Source organism: Puma concolor, chromosome B2 (assembly GCF_028749965.1).
Source record: "Puma concolor isolate L17-30 chromosome B2, mPumCon1.1.hap2, whole genome shotgun sequence".
NCBI classification, from domain to species: Eukaryota; Metazoa; Chordata; class Mammalia; order Carnivora; family Felidae; genus Puma; species Puma concolor.
The window spans coordinates 42,938,313-42,958,438 of NC_141671.1; the positions used below are offsets into that span (position 1 = coordinate 42,938,313).

General features: G+C 52.6%; 1 long non-coding RNA gene and 1 pseudogene across 2 annotated transcripts in view; one reads left to right on the forward strand and one right to left on the reverse strand.

Annotated features, from left to right (window-relative positions):
- The window catches only part of LOC147580961 (uncharacterized), a 32,317-nt gene extending 31,870 nt beyond the window's left edge, over positions 1 to 447 (reverse strand). The window contains exon 1 of one of the 2 annotated variants that reach the window (XR_015250806.1): positions 338 to 447. This is a non-coding gene — a long non-coding RNA (uncharacterized LOC147580961). Of the gene's footprint in view, positions 1 to 289 lie in introns of both variants that reach the window. The other variant, XR_015250805.1, reaches the window with a different exon arrangement.
- A 1,763-nt stretch (positions 448 to 2,210) lies between these two features.
- On the forward strand, positions 2,211 to 16,098 carry LOC112862793 (F-actin-capping protein subunit alpha-1-like; annotated as a pseudogene).
- The last annotated feature ends 4,028 nt before the right edge of the window (positions 16,099 to 20,126 follow it).

The window sequence follows — 20,126 nt, forward strand, 5'->3', positions numbered from 1 at the left end:
AGAACTCTCCAGAAATGTAATGGTGAGAGGCCACCAAGGGATGGATCTTAGATCCCTGGTGGATCCCAAATTGACCAGCTCTCCCTCCTGCCAGGAATCCAAATGTGGCCCAGATATCCACAGCAGCCCCTCCCACCGGGTGGGACAACAGCTATTTTCTGTGGCACCTCCCAACCCTTCTCCCAGGGACAGGGGAGGAAACGTGCCATTGTCCAGTGCCCCTTCCCCATTAGGGCTGCTGGGAGGGGGCAGCTCCCTCATCCTTTCCTTCCTGGCCCCAGGGGCCCACCTGGGTTCATCTCCAAGACAGCCACCTGGGTTCAGCCTGCAGTCTAACCTCTGGCACTCTGCTGACAAGTTAAGCCCAGATCCTCAGGAAGTAAGGCATCTTGGGTCAGTTTCATTTTACACAAACGGACCCAGGAGCCTGGACTTTGCACAGAGCTGGATCCAGGGAAGCGGATTGTCTGTTCCTTCCCTGGTGCCTCAGTCTTTGGGGGGCGCCCTCTGCTGGCCACTGGGAAGTGCAGGAAAGAACAGAGTTCGGCAGATGCACTCTCTCAGAGGGTCTGGAGAAGGGGACAAGAGTCAGAGAAACAAGTGAAAACCAGGAGCCAGCTGAGAGTGGCATACTGACCACAGATAAGAGAGGCATGCTGAAGCCTTTCTGGAGGTGGGGAGTTTTAAGCTGGCTTTCAGTAGACAGAGGAGGGGAAGCCACGCTGGCAGATGGGGGCTCAGGACATACCAGAGGCAGCCTTTTCCGTGTGTGGAACCCTGCCCCTGCCCTAAATGGCTCATACACCCACTGATGTGTGTGGTGCCCTGCCAGGACTGGGAGAAGTGGCCCCCAAAAGAAGTCCGCAACTGACAAATCTCTGCGTCCATCCCCACCCCCCAAACACAAGGATGGCCCAAGCCCAGGTCTGTGGCATGGTGGGGCTCAAGGTGGGGTAGGGGCCTGAGTCACAGCCTGGTGTGGTACTGCCCTGTCTCGGGAAAGGCCAGGTCAACAACCCATCACTCTGCCTCTGGCCGCCAGACATCCTCCTCGTCACGTCTCACACGTGGGGCCAGGGGGGTGTCAGGGCAGTGTCAGGGTGGTGTGGGCCATGTTAGTGCTAGGGCCTGTGCTTCAGAGCCACAAATGGGCAGGAGAAAAAGAATGAAGGGCTTCTCACTGCTGTAGCTGGAGGAGTTTGGGTTAGAGGGAGGAGAGACTGGATGGATGCCTGGGCATCTGGAGTGCCTCCTGGTATGTCGGGTAAGGGAGGCAACAGGTGCCACCAAGAACTGGCAGCTCCTAGAATCTGTCCCTGAAGTTGCTTTTTCTGAGGAGGGTCACCCTCAGGGCCTCAGTATCTGCACAGGCCCTTGGCCCAGGTCTTAACCTCCAAAGGTGGCCCACTGCTTTCGACCATCAGGCCCCACATGGGCCTATGTACCCCAGACCCCAAGAAAGGCGGAGGCTCTGGCTACCCAGACCACTCCGCAAAAGTAAATGGTTCTGTGGGCTTCTCTCCTCCCCTACTCCACTCACTGATTCCCAGACTTCCACCCTAATGGCCAGGCCTCCTTCCAGACCTAGCCTGGGTGAAGGGGACTCCCAGGGGCGGGGATTGGGGCCCAGGAGGGAACAGAGAGCATGGCGCTTTAATTGGAGGTAATTAGTTAATTTACTCTGAAAGCAGTAGGGGGAGGGGATGGGTCTGTGTCCTAATAGGGCTCAAACTCTGCTGAGTCTCTTTCTGAATAGAGCTGACCACCCACCCAGGAGACCCACTCTTTGGCCCCAGGTCAGAGCAAGGCCCAGAGCAGACCTGCAGTAGAGCTGCAGAAAAAAAGCAGGTGCCTTGGGGTGGTGGGAACAGGCCTTTTGAGGTTAGGCAGGGGGGAACTGGCATGATTGGGGAGGTGCAATCTGGAATTGGAACTGGTTCCTCTCCTCTCACCTATACTTCCATCCCTCCCAAGGTCATTGCCCTCCCAAGTTGGGGGCCCACCCCCCTTTTATGGTCAGTGACCTCCCAGAGCTGCCCACCGTAAGGGCAGCAGGGCCTGAAGGCTAACCTCACTGCCTCCTGCTTCGGGAAGCCATTCCAATAACCAATAACCGGGGAAAGGGGCGCCAGAGGGGAGAGCCCCTGCCGGGCCCCAGGGGGGCGTGTCGTCGGGCCCGACGCGTCGTCCGCGGTGGGAGGGAGGCCGGGATGGCGTGGCGGGGACTCTGGGCGACAGCCTCCGGAGCCCCGTCTGAAGCAGCTGACCCGCTGGTGGCGGGCCAGGTCGTGGCGGGGCCGGGAGGCAGCAACGTGCGGCGCGGCATGTCGCGGCCTCAGCGGCAGGGAAATGTGGGGGCGGGCCGGCGCGCCGCCACCCCCACCCCACGCAGGCCCATTCATAAAACCCGCAGGCATTGCCCGGGCCTGGCAGCCTCCTCTCCTAATTGCAAACTCATTAAGGAGTTTGCATCTAATTTGCATGGAAATCATTTCCTGGCCCTAAACAGAGCAACTCCCCCTTCTTTTCAGACCCCTCTGCCCTGCTCTACGCATACAGCCTGCGAGAGGAGGTGGGGGGGGGGCATTATCTCCGCCCTGAGCCCCCTCCCATGCCTCACTCCCCCCATCCTCCTGGCCGGGAGCCGGGAGCCGGGGAGCGGTGTTGGCAGAGCACCCACCTAGCTGGGAGTCCTGCCTGTGCCCTAGGTGAGCCCGCCCTGCACCAGTGGGTCCAAGCAAGGGGAGGTACCCGCCAAGTCATTTGCCCCCCGGCTTGGCCATGCCCAGGGAAGGGAGGAGGCGGACGGCGGGCAGCCGCAGTAGCTGGTTGTACCTGGCAGGAGTACGGTTGGTAGGTGAGGCTGTTCGTGCCCAGCCTCACGTACGTGCCCCCACCCCCACACCCCTCACCCCACAGAACAAGCGCCCAGTGACTACAGAAACAGACACCCAGCCTCTGCTCACAAAGGCACCCACACCAGGCCAGCCATAATGGCTGCCGTCTTGGCAGCTACCCTCAAGGGCAGACAGATGCCTTCACAGGCCGTTTGGTTCTTCTCCAGCACCCAGACAGGGTTGGGGGGAAGGGGCTTCTTTTAAGACTTCTCTTAAGACTTCTCTCTTAAGGCTTCTCTTAAGCCTCATAGAGGGGCTCCCTTCTGTACCCCAAATGCGGCCTCATGCCCTTCTTCTCCCGCAACCCACATTCATGGAGGTCCCCCAAGTGCTGGGCCCTACATGAGGATCTACCCGGGTGAGGGGGACACAGGGGCCTCTAACCCAGGAGGGACAGTGGAGGTGGCAGCCCCAGAGAAGGGGGCACCTAAGTGCTTCCCCAGATGGGCTCTCTCCTTCCTGTAGTAGGTGGAATGTTCCCCAACCTCTGGGAAGGGGGGAATGGCATGGTTTAAACTGTTGGAAATGGAACAGAACTACCTAAAGTACATGAAATCAGATACTACCTGGGGCACAGTGCCCTGGTCCTGTATGTCCTGAGACAGTGTAAAAAGCAGTCACAAAATTTTCAGCATCAGGATCGAAAATTAAAACCTGCCTCTTGTCTGGATTATCTGGATCTCTCCTCAGACATGGCCCTGCTTCTGCTTCCTGTCTGCCCACACTCCCACCTGCTGTCCCTGAAGTTTCTCCCTTCCATTGCTAGGGCCTGGAAGGGGTGGGCAAGGGTGTTCTGGAACGCTGACCACACATTCATCTTGAGCAGAGTTGGACCAACACTCTCCTCTCATCTCCTAGAACAGTTGGGGCTAAAGTATTGTGTGTATATGAGTACAGAGGTACAGGAGGAAAATAGTAGGGCATCTATTTTTTTTTTTAATCTCTTTTCACTTAGGTTGAGTGTGGTTTATAAGGTAAACAACATAAAAATATGCTTATATTACTAGTGTCTCTCAATAATGTTTTTTTATTGTTAGGGAGCATGGCCAAACACTCTTTGGAGACCACTGGTCTAGACTTCAAGTGGGGTGACTGCAGGTGGGGGGGGGGGGTGGCTTGTCTTGTCCCTCTTAGTATCTGTCCTTGAGAAGTGGTCAGTACAGAGGCCAGCAGGAGGCAGGAAGCCGGGACAGTGTATTGGATGAACAAAGTCTGCCCCTGGAATTGACAGGTAAAGAAATTGAAGTAACTCTGGGTGGGGGAGTTTGCTCAGAGAAGCACATGGGCAGAGTACGTCTCATTGCTGCTGTGTGTGCAGCCTGCGCATGTCCAATACCCACAACGAATCCAGACTCCACTCCCAGCCACCCCAGTGGATGTGGATGTGGTTCCTTCCTCTGCCTGCTGGCAGCATGACCTGTCTGAGCTCCTCTCTAGCCAGACAGCAGGGCCACCGGCCACATCCACTCCAAACCCCATGGGAAGCCTGCTGCAAGTTACCTATCCTAGGACTCTCTGGAAGTAAATATGGTGTAGGAGAAAGAATTTAGGCTCCAGAAAGCCCTCAATCCTTGTCCCGCTGGGTAACCTCAGGCCCAACACATAACCAGTATGAGCCTCGGTTTCCTTGTCTATCACATGGGACTCATAATCGTACTAACCCAGAGGGTTGCTGTCAATACTGAATGGCCAACTGTGTGTACAGAGTCTGCACATAGTAGGTGTTCAGTAAAATTACCCTATGTGTGCAGCAGGTGCCCCATAAAGAACCTGTTGAATTGGGATTTGCTATCAGCATGGGAGGGAGAATTCTGCAGGCAGACAAATGAGGCTTTGTACAACACCTTCCTGCAGAAATTAACAGCCATCCCACCACCCCGGGCCCTCTCCAAGCTCACCCACTCCCAGAGGGGGTGTGGGAGGGGAGGGATGGGTCCTCCTCCTCCCTTTCTCCAGCCAGCTCCTTTTCCTCTTCCTGTGCTGCCTTCACTTCAAGCATGAGCTGAGGGTGACACCTGACGGCCATTCCTGTAGCTGCAGGACCCATACCAGTGACACCACAATAAGAAAGGCAAGAGGTCTGGTGACAAAGGGAGCCATTCTTTCCAGCACTTTCCTTCCACTTCACACCTCCCTTCCAGGGCCCAAGGAACCTCTAGAAAACCACCCCTCACTCCACCTGAGAGAGCTCTGACACTGCCTGAGGGGTGGGATGATCAAGGAGGCCTCTGCCCAGACCCTAGGCAGAAAGCAGAAAGATGAAGGTTACTCTTCCCCCATGTGCATTCAGGGCCTTATAGGCATCATCTCATTCAATTCTTATCACTAGGGCCTATTATCACAGCAGGGAAAGCAGGTACAGCAAAGTTAAGCAACTTGCTCAGGGTCACACAGCTCCTAAGGATCTAAATGATGAAATGAATGGGACACCTGGTAAGCCTCCAGGTGACAGAGGAGGCCAAGAGGAAGTGGCCTGCCAGAGGGTTAGAAACACCAAGTTCCAACCCAGCCTTGCCCAACTAGTGGAGTGACCTCCCTCAAGGGCCTTCTGCTGGCTCGAGGGCAGTGGGGTGTTGGATAGAGCAGTGATTCTCAAACTGGCCCTCCCTCCATGAGAATTATCTGGGGAGAATTAAAAAAAAAAATTAATGTTTATTTATTTTAGAGACAAGAGAGACAGAGCACAAGTGGGGGAGGGGCAGAGAGAGCCAGAGACAGAATCTGAAGCAGGCTCCAAGCTCTGAGCTGTCAGCACAGAGCCCGACGCGGGGCTCAAACCCACGAACCATGAGATCATGACCTGAGCTGAAGTCAGACACTCAACCGACGGAGCCACCCAGGTGCCCCGGAGAATTTTTTAAATACCAATGATTGCCCCAGCCCTGGCTGATGAAATCAGTGTCAGTACGAGTGGGGCTGAGGTATGGGTATTTTTAAAAATCTTTCTAGGTGATTCTAAATGAAGCTAGGGTTGAGATTGTGGCCTCTGGGAGTTTTCCATCTTTAGGCCTCCCTGCCCTCCAGAGGTCAGCTCCCCAGGGCTTCCCCTGTCCTGAGGGCTCTCCAGAGAAACCACGCCTTCCTTCCCCAGTGTTCTCTGGACATCTTAAGGTGTCCACCCAGACCCCCAGGGCAAGCTGCCTCCTCACCCCTCTGTGGCCCCAGGGGGGGGATACTGTCCATCAGCTCTTCCCAGAGGGGGCCCAGCAGGCTTGAGCCTCCTGAATCTCTGACCCCAGGCCTGGCCACTGTGATGGGGGCAGGGAAGGCCACTGAGAGCTTAACCCCAACAGGATGAAGGCGCCATAATTAGGGTCAGGTGGTTGGCTCAGCCTGCGGAAATCCCCAGCTTAGTAGGGATAGGGGGGCTTCAGCCTGGGAGGGGAGGGGGTCAGAGCAGAAGTGAGGGGGCAGGGGAGCCCAGGCACGTGGAGACCCCAGGACCTAGCCCCTAGCCACCTCCTGGGAAGGCCCACTAGAAGCTCAACCCAGTTCACCCCACCCTGGGTCGCTGACCCCAGGGAGACAGGAAAAGACTGACCAGCTCCCGAACCCCAAATGCCCCACTGCTCCTTCGGGCTGGGGTGTGCCAGGATCAACTCCCAACCCCAGCCTTTGGTGGAAGGAGGAGGAGGAGGAGGAGGAGGAGGGTACTGGTGGGAAAGGGCTACGTGAGTGTTCCCAGGGCAACACAGGCTTCTCTCTGGCCCATAATCCTCAGGCCTTGAGTGAAGGATCGCTTTCTTCTGTGGAATGTAACAGTGAGGGGACAAAATGGGGCAGAAGGAGAGGGGGGTTGGAGGGAGCAGATTCCAGGGAATAAACTTTGCTGGAGGTTCTTGCCAGCCCCCAAATGGTGGCAGCTACAAAGAGAAATCCCCACCACCCCCAGATCACCCCAGGGCACAAGGTCTTGGGCTGGGCTGGCAAGGTAGCTCCCAACAGACCCCCACCCAGAGTCCCAGGGGGCCTGGGTGATCACCTTTGCTAACCGGGCATTTGTGAGGGAAGAAATGGGGTCTAAGAGATTAGAACCAGCCAAGTCACGTAGCATCAGAACCACACCCAGAAGCTCCAGCTTCCCAAGAGACTACCCAAGTGAGCCAGCAAGAACCAAAACCTGCTCCCACACTTACCTGGGCCAGAGTCCCTCTGCCCCCAAGCTGGGCACCCCTCCCCCCTGCCATCGGGGTCATGGGCTGGGCATGGCTGAGCAAGCAGGGGGCGGGTACATACCAGTCCACAGGCCATGATGGCTGGGACCAGGGGCCAGCCCACTGGCTCCCTCATTGAGATTCAAAACTTATACTCCAGGAAGCCTTCCAGGCTGTTCCACAAAGGGCTGGCGGTGCCAACACGCACACACTCAGCCTTGACCTCCCAAAGGATGTTTTCCCCTCCCTTGCCTTCCCCTGGCCCATCACAGAGGTCCTACATAGGCCCCCGTTCTGCTAGCTCATAGGCCCCCGTTCTGCTAGCTAGCTCTAGGCTAGCTCTAGTCCCAAGAACCCCTGAGGGCAGGACTGTGTGGGCACAAGGTACTGTGCCCAGCCCAGCACCAGCAGCAGGGAGACTTAGGAACAAGAGTCTCTTAGAAAGGGGCCAAACTTGGGGCCCCTGGGTGCTCAGTCGTTTGAGTGTCTGACTTCGGCTCAGGTCATGATCTCACTATTCATGGGTTCGAGCCCCACATTGGGCTCTGTGCTGACAGCTCAGAGCTTGGTGCTTGCTTCAGATTCTGTGTCTCCCTCTCTCTCTCTGCTCCTCTCCCATTCTCACTCTCTCTCTCTCTCAAAAATAAATAAACGTTAAAAAAATTTTAAAAAAGAAGAAAGAAAGAAAGAAAGAAAGAAAGAAAGAAAGAAAGAAAGAAGGAAAGAAGGAAAGAAAGGGGACAAACTCAGCTCCAGTCACAGAACCTGGAAAGGACCTGCAGTGGGAAATCACCTCAAAAGGCATCTGGTTCTGGTTCAGCCCCCACCCCCCACACCCCGTGACCTTGCAGTTGTGGGATAGCCTTCTGTCTCAACACCTGCAGAGATGGATGTCCCTTCACGGATCCGTTCACTCATTCATTCACGCAATGCTCCTCACCCAATCATCTTCCACACCTCAGGGGCGGAGGCAAATTGTTTGCAAGGTCGTTGCGGGGGTGGTATCTGTCGATCACCCTTCCTGGGCCAAGCACAGTGCTAAGTGGAAATAAAAGATCCCGGCTGGCAACACACCCCCGTGTTCATGTTGCGCCGTGGCACTTACAGTTTGCACACCCCAGTATTCCTTTCAGACCCCAAGCAACCGTCCTGGGTGGTGTTGGTCCTGCTCACTGGCAGCAGCTGAGACTCAGAGGGGGCATGTCTTTGCAGCTGGGAGAGGGGTGGCCTCAGGACACAGCCTGCACAGCTGTGCTTCTGGCCCAGCGCTCCCTTCACGCACCCACTGCCGGCCCTCTGCCAGCTGGGGTTCCCATGTGGGAGACAGGCTTTGCCCAGGGGAGAAGAGGGCTCCTAGCTATAAAAATAATAGTGCGGAAGAGTCAGACTCCCGCTGGATCCCAGACACTGTGCCGAATCTGTTAGCGGCAGGGGAGTCAAGTGCTGACCCCGGAACTCCCACCACCTGTCCTCTGGGACCAGGCCCGCAACAGGGACCCGCACAGCTGGCACATGCATACGCGCACAGACACACCCAGGTGGCATGAGTCCCTGCACGTCCTAGGAGACGGGCTGTCCCGGCCCATTCACTCCCCTCTGATAACCCAGCAGCTTCCAGCAGGACACGCACGTACCTCCAGGCTGGTCACCTCGGGCACATGCCAGGCCAGCTGCCAGGGCCCAGATCACCAGCCCTGCTGGGCCCTAGAGCGTGACCTCCTCCATGGCTCACCCTGTTCGACCTCAGGAAGGGGCGTGACCCCACGGGATGTGAGGTCCAGAGGCCCCACCGGCCCCTCCTCAGGGCCAGCAGGTGCTGCAGGGCTGGGGTCTAATGAGGAGCCTCAGGGACACCCCCTGCCAGGCTCCATGCAGGCACCCAGCTCCTGGGCACACTCCAGGGAGATGCAGAGTAACAAAGAGAGGCCTGGAAGGGCTGACAAGGCTCTAGCAGGGAAGGGGGCGGAGGCGGAGGGGGGAGGCAGAAGGGAAAGTCGGAGTAAATCTGGGAAAGGTGGAGGTCGAGGTTTGGGGTCAAGGAGAAGCACAGAGAGGGCTTGGCCAGGGAATGCTAACAGGGCAGCTGGAATTTAGGAAAGGGAGGACCCGTGGGGCGTGAGCAGAGGCAATTAAGAAATGGACCCTGGAGCAGGCAGAGCTGGGTTAGAATCTTTGTCCAGCCACGTACAAGCTGGGTGACCTTGGGCAGGTGGCTTACTCTCTCTGAGCACCGTGGTATAATAGTACCTGCCTCACAGACTTGTGGGAAGTAAATGAAGCAAAACGCCAAGCACGGAGCCTGACACACAGGACCTGCTCGACTCATAGGAGCTGTTGCAAGGAAAATCCAAAAGGCTCTGAGGGCAAACCTGAAAAACAAGTCAAGCCTGCCCTGGGCCTAGCAGAAAGGGGGCTTAGGGAGCAGAGAGCCCAGGGAGAGACTGGGGCCATGGACCCAGGGCAGCCTCCCCACAAGGTCCTTGTCCCTTGAAGGGGATAGGGGGTGAAGAAGAGGGCAAGACAGCCACTGCCGCCATGTTGGCATCATTCCAGTGATTCTGAAAGGTCCCAGGAGTGCTTCTGTCCACCCCAGGCCCTCATCATTCACATGAGGGGGCCTAGGTCCAGCGAGAAAAAGGAACTTGACCAAGGTCACTCGGAGACGGCAGATCTGCTAACCCCCAAGCCAGCCTCCTTTTCCTGGTGAGGCACCCTGGGCCCTGTTCAGAAGCAACAACCAGGGAGAAAGACCCCTCAACTCCATGAAAGGGAAAGACCTAGAAATCACATTCCCTGGAAATAAAGATGAAAAACTCCACTCCTATTCCCACTTGCTGAGGCCTGGAGAACACCCATACTTCCTCCGAAGCCCAGACCAAAGGTACTGCCTCTGAGAAGCCCTCCCTGACCAGCGATGGCAGTTGCGCAGGTTACATTCTGCAGGGCCCTCTCTCTGAGGCCTCCACCTAGCCACCGCTATAGTCAGTGGGTGTGTTTTGTTTTGTTGTGTTGTTTTTTCCCTCCACTGAGCTGGAGTTTTTGAGGCCAAGGGCAGGGTCTTAATCAAGTTGGAGGACCCAGGTCTGACATCATGATCCAGCCTAGTGCTGCTGTGTGTGTGAGCGAAGGAACCAGTTGAATCCAGATCTGCTGGGGCAAGGACACCCTAGGGGTGGGGACGGGGCTCTGGGGCAGCTGCCTTCCTGTCCTGGCCAGTCTCTCCCTCCCCCATGCCTGAGAGCCCCGTGCTAAGAACAAGTTCCTGGTGCAGGCTGTACCCTGTCCCGGATGCCTGGCATTTACCAAAAGGGCAGAGACAGTGAGAAGGGCCTCACCTGTGCCATCCACTCAGAAAGGAGCCGGGCGGCCGGCAGGAGGGAGAGGAGTTAGGTTTCAAAGTGCCCGAAGATGACAGACTGATGGCGGAGGCTGGCCATCTCAGAACCTGCAAAGGATTAGTACCTAGATGAGATGATACAAGGGGCATCTGCAGAGCTACAGGAGGATGGCAACCCTACCCCCAAAATGGGCAAGAGATATGAGTGGGCAGTGAAGGGAGACAAGATCCCAAAAGCGAACACACATGAGAAGAGGTGCTGAAAATCACCAGACATCACTTCTTTCCAATGGATGGGCAAAGATGAGAAAACTGGATAAAGCCCAGTACTGGTGGGGATGTGGGGACACGGGAGCCCTTTGCATGGCAGGCATAGGCCCGATGGCACACCGTGGACTCAGGGTGGCCATGCTTAGTCAAGTGAAATACCAGGTGTCCTGTGACCCTGCAGCTCCCCTTGTGACTACATACTGAGAGTCTCAGGCGGGTCCCTCTGGTCCAGGCAGAGCTGGCCCACAGCTCATTCCCTCCAGGGGGGTGGGCAGAAAATTGTGGGGTGGCACATCATGGGATAAGTGACAGCAGGTTGGAGCAAAAGGCTAGATTTTTTTTTTTTTTTTTTTTTTTTTTTTTGAAAGGGAGAGAGAGAGAGTGGGGGAGAGAGGCAAAGGGAGAGGGAAAAAATCTTGGGCCCCATGCTCAGTGCAGAGCCTGATGCGGGGCTCAGTCTCATGATCGTGAGATCATAACCTGAGCTGAAATCAGATGCTTAACTGACTGAGCCACCCAGGTGCCCCAACAAGGCTAGATTTTAAAACAGTGCTGAGCAAAGGAGATTGTGACACAATGACATTAACCGAAGTTGTTCCAAAACAACAGTGCCTATTTGCAGGAAACATACAAATGGAAAGATCCACATCCAATATTGTGAGGGGGGAGAGGAGCAGTGTGGGGGGTTGAAAGGAATACATGCACAAACTAGACAGGCCAGTGATGCCCACTAAGTCTGTACCCGAGGGCCACAAAGGGGGATGGCCCCAAAGCCCTGAGCATAGGCCACAGGTGGAGCCAAGGGCCCCATGCAGGTGGGTCAGAGCCCTGCTGACCTCAGAGGTCACCCTCCACTCTGGCAGAGAAGGATCTTGGCCAAAGTCAATCCACTGCACACTCAGAGCCCACCCAGCGTGGGCATCTTTCATGCCCTGGAAATGGAGGCAGAAGGAACCTCGAACCTATGGCAGTGGGGTTCCCCTGAGCTGGAGGAAGTGAGAAGTGAGTCCTTGACCTCCCAAAAGTCTCTATGATTAAGGGGCTTTGTACTTTTCTTGAAGGAGAGTCTTTATCTTCAGATGTACATTCAGGGGCATCTGGGTGGCTCGGTCACTTAAGTGTCCTGCTCTAGGTTGCAGCTCAGGTCATGATCTCATGGTTTGTGGGTTCAAGCCCCCCATGAGGCTTGTGCTGACAGCTGTGGAGCCTGCTTGGGGTTCTCTGTCTCCCCCTCTCTCTGTCCCTCCCTTGTTCGTTCGTTCTCTCTCTCTCTCTCTCTCTCTCTCAAAATAAATAAATAAACATTAAAAAAAAAAAAAAGAAACATCTGTGAAATGATATGCAGCCTGAGGTGTGCTTCAAAATCATCTAAGGGTGGGGGCAGAGGAGAGTGGATAGGGGGTTGATGAAACCAGACTGACCATGAACTGATGGCTGCTGAGTCTGGGGATGGGTGCATGGGAGTTCATTATGCTTTATTCTCTACTTGTGATTGCAAATTTCTCTAATAGACACTTAAAAAAGGAAAAAGTTCCCCCTAAGAGAGTCTATCATCTGAGGAGAGTAGCCCCTGAGCTCAGGGAGCTCCCAGTCTGATAGGGGAGACACAGCCCCCAGCCCCCGCAACTGCCCCCCACCCTCTGTGTGGCCACGGCCTTCCTGCATCTTCTCAGCCTGCCTAACTGGTCAGGGACCACGCATGGGACAGAGGCATGGTCCTGTCACCGGGAGCTGAGCCCCCAGACCTGGCCTTTGTCACTGAGCCCCAAGGGTCAGGCATGGGTGCCATGCCTAAGCAGAGCTGGCTCTGGTTCTGGCTCTACCTGCTTGTGGCCTAGGTTCCTCACCTTTACAGCACCTGCCTGAGGAAATGCCCCAGGGGGTCCAGCTGTTATCAGTGGGGAGACGTCTCTGTTGACCCAGCCCCTCCCTGACCAAGTCTCCCTGTCCGTATTGTGGTTACTCAGCTGTTGCTGCCTCTGCCTCCCTGCTTGTATGATGAGGACAAGCAAATTGGAGGCAGTGTTTCATAAATGCTCACACTGTCACCAGGACCAGGGGAAGGAGCTGGCCAGGGTCACACAGTCAGATAGTGGCAAAGCTGGCTTAGTCACAGGTGCAGAACACTGAGCCAGCTGCCCCCTCCCTCACTATGAGGCCTGTAGGCCGACAGACAGAGTGCCCTCGTTCCGAGTTAGGGTGGGGTCCCTGGGACAGTCCCCTTCAAGCTCCCAGTCCCACTGCCAGGACCTCTGACTCAGAGGAGCACCAGAAACTCCACGTGGGTGAGACACAAGCCAGAGGGGGGAGGCTGGGGAAAGAGGGAGGTAGAAGCCTTTATCCTGCACCCCCTCCAGGTACACAGAGGGGTCCAGGGACATCTGTCCAGGAGAGCAAGTCCAGACTCAGGGGCTCTGCCAAGAGCTGCTGGGTGAGTCAGGAGTCTTAGGCAGGTCTGGACACCCCTCTCGTGACAGTAGTAATAGCAGTCAACGCTTGTATAGTGCCTGCTGTGTACAAGGCAGAGTTCACAGATGGGAAAACTGAGGCATTGAACAATTAAGTAATTTCCCTCAAGTCACTCAGCTTGTAAACGGCAGAGCTAGGGTTTGATCCCAGGCGGTCTGCCTTGAGTCTGTGCTCTCAGACACCCCAGTACACTCTCCAAGGGCAACAGTCTGGCTTCTCCTGAGACAGTTCTTCTGATTCCCCAGGAGTCTGGTGGCCGTTGACGTAAAGAGGGGGGGCCTCTATCACAAAAGGGCACAGGCCAATGGCCACAGCTCCTTCCGCCATGAGAGCCTGAGAGCTCCTGGGAGCCCAGATGGTGTAGAGACTGGGCAAGGCAGCAGCTAGAACCCTGTTTATACCACAACCCATGGGATGGGCTCTTCACCTGGGGCAGACCGCACTGCCCCGGGGCAGGACCTCCACTCATCTCTTGCTCTGGAAAGCAGGGAGTGGGCAGGGAGTGACTGTGTCAGAGAGATGGGCTTGTATTTATTTATTTTTGTTCTTAATTAGTATCATTCACAGAAAGTTAACCAAGAGGGGAGCACCCGGGTGGCTCAGTCAGTTGAATGACCAACTCTTGACATCGGCTCAGGTCATGATCTCGTGGTCACGGGATCGAGCCCTGCGTCAGGCTCTGCACTGGGTGAGGAGCTTGCTTGGGATTTTCTCTGCCCCTCTCTCTCTCTGTGCCCCTAACCCCCTCTCAAAATAAATAAACCTCAAAAAAAAAAAAAAAGGTTAACCAAGATCAGCGACAAATTCTTTGTGAAACACCCTCACAACCAGTCACCACATGGGCCCTGGAGAATCTCTGTCCTCTACCGAATGGGAGCAGCTGAGGCCACCCCCTCCCCCCTCCTCCTGAAGTGTGGCCCTCTGCCAAAAAAAAATGCCACACCGTGTAGTGGTGGGTCAGGAGTACGGACTTCCGGAGCAGAAGCCGGGGCTCTGGGTGAGTGCTGCCACTTCCACACTGAAGTGCAAGACCACATATTAGGTGACTTCTGGGCCTCGGTTTTCTCATCTGCAAAGTGGTGGTGATAATACCATCCCCTCACAGAGGGTTACGGGGTTGTTGTGGGTTGTTGTTTTTTTTTTTTAATATTTATTTATTATTTATTATTTATTTATTTATTTATTTATTTATTTATTTATTTATTTATTTTGAGAGAGAGCGAGAGAGAGAGACCAGAGGAGGAGCAGAGAGAGAGGGGGAGACAAAGAATCCCAAGCAGGCTCGGGACTGCCAGTGCGGAGCCAGACACAGGGCTCGAACTCACAAACCATGAGACAGTGACCTGAGCCAAAACCAAGAGTCAGACGCTTAATAGACTGAGCCACCCAGGGGCCCTAGGTTAAGGGATTTTCATGAGGTAAGGTATGTCAAGTGTTCAGCCTGGTGCCTGGTACATAGTAGGTGTGCAACATTGGCTTCTTAGCGTTACCACTGCTGTCAGGATCAGCCCCAACCAAGCTGTGAGCTCGTTGGCGGAAGGAACCACATCTTAATCACGGTCTGTCTCAGCATTTTGCACAGAGCTTGGGATACTGTAGGTGCTGGCTTTAGGTCAAGTTCCCCAGAAGCAGGTCCTGAGATGGGGAATCCCAGCTCGTGATTTCCTAAAGCAGTGCTCCCAGGGGGATCAGGGGCCAGGGGGACACTGAAGAGAGACTGGAGGAGGCAGGGGAGGCCCACCAGGGTGCAGAGGCTGGCTTCATCCTGTCCTGCAGGGGACTCTGCTGTGCACGTTACACCTCAGGGCTCTCCCCATGCCACGCAAGGGAACTGAGCCCTCTCTCACCTGCACTCCATTTGTTGGCTAAGAGCTACTTTGGGGGGCGGGGTGTAAACTTCCAGGCACTTCCACTATGCTCCAGGAGCTGAGTGCATTATGTAGAAAGAGAGCCTGCAGAAGGGAAAACACACAGGGGGCAGGGAGGGTGCATGGAAATGAGAGAAGGGAGAGTAGCCCAAGACAGCCGACTTTGAGGATTGGGTGTGGGTGAGGAGAGGGTACACATAGCTGCTAAATTCATCACTCATGCACCCCCAGGGGAATTTAATGCAGTGTTCAAGGATGTCCGGCTACTACTTAACAATGACAATCTCCTCAGGGAAGGGGCAGCACATGCATTTGCCCAGTATAACATGGGTCAGTTCACGTCTGTGAAGATAGAAGGAGATGAAGATCAGGTCTTAAGTCCAGAACACGGTGACCTGGGCAATAGCAGATTTTTAGATCCAAAAAACAAAATTTCCTTTAAGTTGGATCATGGACGGAAAGAAGCAAGTGACCCCCAGCCAGAGGACGTAGATGGAGGTCTGAAGTCTGGGAGAGAATCCTGTGACAGTGCTTTAAGGGCCTATGTGAAAGATCGTTATTCCAATGGCTTCCATACTGTTTACGCTAAAACTATAGGTGAGCAACAGATCATTACTGCATGTGTTGAAAGCCACCAGTTTTAGCCTAAAACCTTCCGGAATGGTCATTGGAGATCAGAGTGGAAGTTCACCATCATACGACCTACAGCCCAGGTTGTTGGAGTACTTAAGATTCAGGTTCACTGTTACGAAGGTGGCAATGTTCAGTTGGTTAGTCATAAAGATGTACAAGATTCAGTAACTGTTTCGAATTAAGTCCAAACTGCCAAGGAGTTTATTAAAATCATAGAGCATGCAGAAAATGAACATCAGACAGCAATTAATGAAAACTATCGAACAACGTCACACACCTCATTCAAGGCCTTGTGCCGACAGCTTCCGGTTACCCGCATGGAAATCGACTGGAACAAGATACTCAGCTACAGGACTGGCAAAGAAATGCAGAATGCTTAAAGGCTGAATGTAGGATTCTTCAGTATGTGGAAAGAAAGGATTCGACATGCAGTCATATGCTAAATCAGTGATTTATAAACAAGAGTGATATTTTGCAGGTTTTCTAGCCTCATGGAATGCTGTTTAACCTTGATTCTTTTGTGTTCTCTGCCTTGTAATTTTCTGTTTTCACTACATTTAGTTGTAATTTTTTTTTTTTTGTTTAATTCTGCTACATTTAATGATGGAGAAGGAGATCTATCCTGGAGTCATTTTACCTTCTAGAAATTTTTCCTAGCCGTGAAGCCCTGTCATTGATATAGACAGGTAATACACTCAGCACTTTTCTATCCCTATCCTTCAAAGCACTTCTGGTACTTCTGTGGTTTTTACTGATCCACCAACCGCTAACAATGCTATGTTACAAACGTGCTGAAGGGAAGACACATTCATCCTCTCCCTCTGACTGCTTTGATCATCATTTATAGCATCCCATAACTGTAGTGTTCAAAAGTTTGGATAGGGCTGTTCAGGTCCTTTTGTGGGGGCAAAGGAAGTTTTCTGGAAATGCCATCATAGCCAGCTTCTCTGGGGAAGTTGCTTTTAAATCCGAAGACTTGAACCACATTCCCTGCGCATGAACGTGTTTGCTTTTTTTTCTCTTCCCTCATTGTTCTTTCCAATCTAGCACCATTATGGTTATAGACATCTGCATTTTTAGAAGAGTTTTACTCATTTACTATTCTCTTTTTATTATTCAAGAACTGCTGGGGCGCCTGGGTGGCGCAGTCGGTTAAGCGTCCGACTTCAGCCAGGTCACGATCTCGCGGTCCGTGAGTTCGAGCCCCACGTCGGGCTCTGGGCTGATGGCTCAGAGCCTGGAGCCTGCTTCCGATTCTGTGTCTCCCTCTCTCTCTGCCCCTCCCCCGTTCATGCTCTGTCTCTCTCTGTCCCAAAAATAAATAAACGTTGAAAAAAAAAAAATTTAAAAAAAAAAAAAAAGAACTGCTGACATACTAGGAATGCAGTAGAGTCGAAAACGTGAAAAAGTGCAGATGTTGAAGGAAGAATAGGTATCTTGTGCTTTAATACTTTGTGGCTGGATTGTACTATAAGCAGATGATTCAAACAACTAAGTAAATCACAAACAAAACCAAAAAATGAACCAAAGTGAGAAGGATACGTCCCAGGCAGTATCTTTCTATTGTAACCTGTTATTTGAAGGGATACTAGGGATTTGTTCTAAACAGGATGGAAAACTGCTTCCAAATTACTTGTCCTCAGTCCTGCCTGCCAAAAACATAAACATAACTGTGATACAGCAACCCTTCCCAGGTATATTGGCGGGTGTACGTGTGAATACACGGGGGACACAGATACGGTATGACAGCTGGTCATGGTGGATTCATTTCCATTGTTTACACTTCTATGACCAGGCCTTAAGGGAAGGTCAGTTTTTAAAAAACCAAGTAGTGTCTTCCTACCTATCCAAATACATGTCAAGAAAGAAGGGTGCTTGTTTTTGCTCAGTAATATAGTTAAGCAAGTTTGTTTCCAAGTGACCTGTTGACCTATATAAGCATTTTTGTTTACTTCAAATAAAATATATTTGTATTAAAAATAAAACGAAAAAAGAAATGGAAAAAGGGCCTCAGCGGATCTGCTAGGCTCCAGAAACATCTTCTTGGTTGGCTGGAAATCAGTCCCAGCCCAGCCTCTGAAGGGTCACAGATCCCTACTAGTCCAGGGAGGTAGAGGCAGAGAGGCACAGACCGCAGGGCAGAGGGCAACAGCTCTAACTTACCTGCAGAGTCCCAGCCTGTCAGAGCCAGGAGGGTCCCCTGAACAGCCGCCTCTCCCCTAGCTGAGCAAGGGTGGGGCTGGGGCCGCCTGATGTGGTCTTGAGAGCCCCCCTGCACGTCTGGCATGGGTGCTAAGTTCTTCTCATGGGTCACTCGCTTCACTCTCATACAGCCCTGGATAGTATCCCGGTTTAGACATCAGGAAACTGAGGCACTCAGAAGGCAAGGGACCTGCCAGAGTTCCCCCAAAGAGTTCAGAGCAAAGATGATTAATGCGATTAGTCATTAGGAAAATGCAATCAAAACCTACAATGAGATACCATTTCACACCCACGAGGATGGCTATAAAAAGGAAAATAACCAGTGCTGGCAAGGAGGTGAGGAAATTGGAGCCCTCACATGCTGAGAACATATAACGATGGAGCTCCTGTGGAAACAGTTTGGCGGGTCCTCAATAAGTTAAACATAGAATTGCCATATGATCCCTATGATTCCACTCCTTGTATGGACCAAAAGAATCAAGAACAGGTGTTCAGATGGAACTTTCATAAGGATGTCATAGGAGCACAATTCACAACAGCTAAAAGGTGGAAACTGCCGAAATGTCCATCAGCTGACAAATGAATAAACACAACGCAGTATTATCCATACGGCAGAGTATTATTCAGCCATAAACAGGAACGATGCACTGACGCGTGCTACAACATGAATGAACCTTGAAAACATCGTGCCGAGCAAAAGAAGCCAGTCACAAAAGGCCACATGTTGTAGGGGGCCATTCATATGAAATGTCCAGAATAGGTGAATTTGTAGAGACAGAGTAAATGGGTGGTGGCCAGCGGCTGGGGGAGGAGGCATAGGGAGGGACCATCTAATGGGTGTGGGAACTACATAGCAGGGATGTTGCAGAACCCTGTGAACATTCTACGTGCTACTGAGTTCAGTACACCTCAGTGTTTACTTATTTATTTATTTATTTATTTATTTATTTATTTATTTATGAGGGGGGTGAGGTGAGGCTCAGAGGGAATATGTGTGTGTGTGTGTGTGTGTGTGTGTGTGTGTGTGTGTGTGAGAGAGAGAGAGAGAGAGAGAGAGAGAGAGAGAGAGAGAATCTTTAGCAGGCTCTGTGCTCAGCGCACAGCTGAACTCAACACGGGTCTCAGTCCCACCACCCTGGGATCATGACCTGAGCTGAAATCAAGAGTCAGACACCAGTCAAGCACCTGGGTGGCGCAGTCGGTTAAGCCTCAGACTCTTGATCTCGGCTCAGGTCATGATTTCAGTTTATCAGTTTGAGCCCCCCATCCGGCTCTGTGCTGATGGCCTGGAGCCTGCTTAGGATTCTGTCTTTTCCTTCTCTCGGCCCTCCCCCACCCTCTCTTTCAATAAAATAAAATAAAATAATATAAAATAAAATAAAATAAAATAAAATAAAATAAAATATAAAATAAAATAAAAAATAAAATAAAATAAAATAAAATAAAATAAAATAAATAAAATAAAATGTTGGACACTCAACCAAGACACCCAGGCACCCCCTGAATTGTACTTTTAAATGGTGCAAACGGTAAATTTTATGTTACCTTACCACATTTTTTTAAGTTTTTAAAAAAAGTGACTTTTTAAATTATCCTATGTCCTTATTTAACAAAATGAGATGCCAGCAACCCTTGCATCAGTTCCCAAAATGACCTTTTTTTGCAATTTTGTTGGTAAATCCTCAAATCTAAGAAGCACGGTCCTGTCCGACCTGCCCATCAAGTTTCCCTCTTCTGGCAGAGGGTGAATCGGGTCTCACTTGCTCAGTGAGTGGGAGGAGGGAGGAGGCCCTTGGGGACCATCCCTGGCAGGGTGGCTCTTTGCAGTCCCCCCCCCCCCCCGCCACCCCGCCCCTTCACACAACAGCATCCTCACTGGCCAACCTCTGCTTACCCTGAGGCTGCCTCCTGCATCCTGGTACCAGAGGCCTGTCCTCCAGCAGCAAAGGGGGACACGTGGCACCCTGCCAGTCTCCCATTTACCAGACCTCCAGTTTGGCTTAAGAAGAGGCAAGCCATGGGGCGCCTGGTAGCTCAGCTGATTAAACGTCTGACTCTTGATGTCGGCTCAGGTCATGACCTCACGGTTCCTAAGTTCGAGCCCTGACAGCGCAGAGCCTGCTTGGGATTCTCTCTCCCTCTCTTTGCCCCTCCCCTGCTTGCTCTCTCTCTCAAAAATAAATAAATAAACTTAAAAAAAAAAAAAAAATATATATATATATATATATATATATATATATATATATATATATATGGGCAAGTCATGTTCACGGACCAATTTTCTTGTGAACCAAAT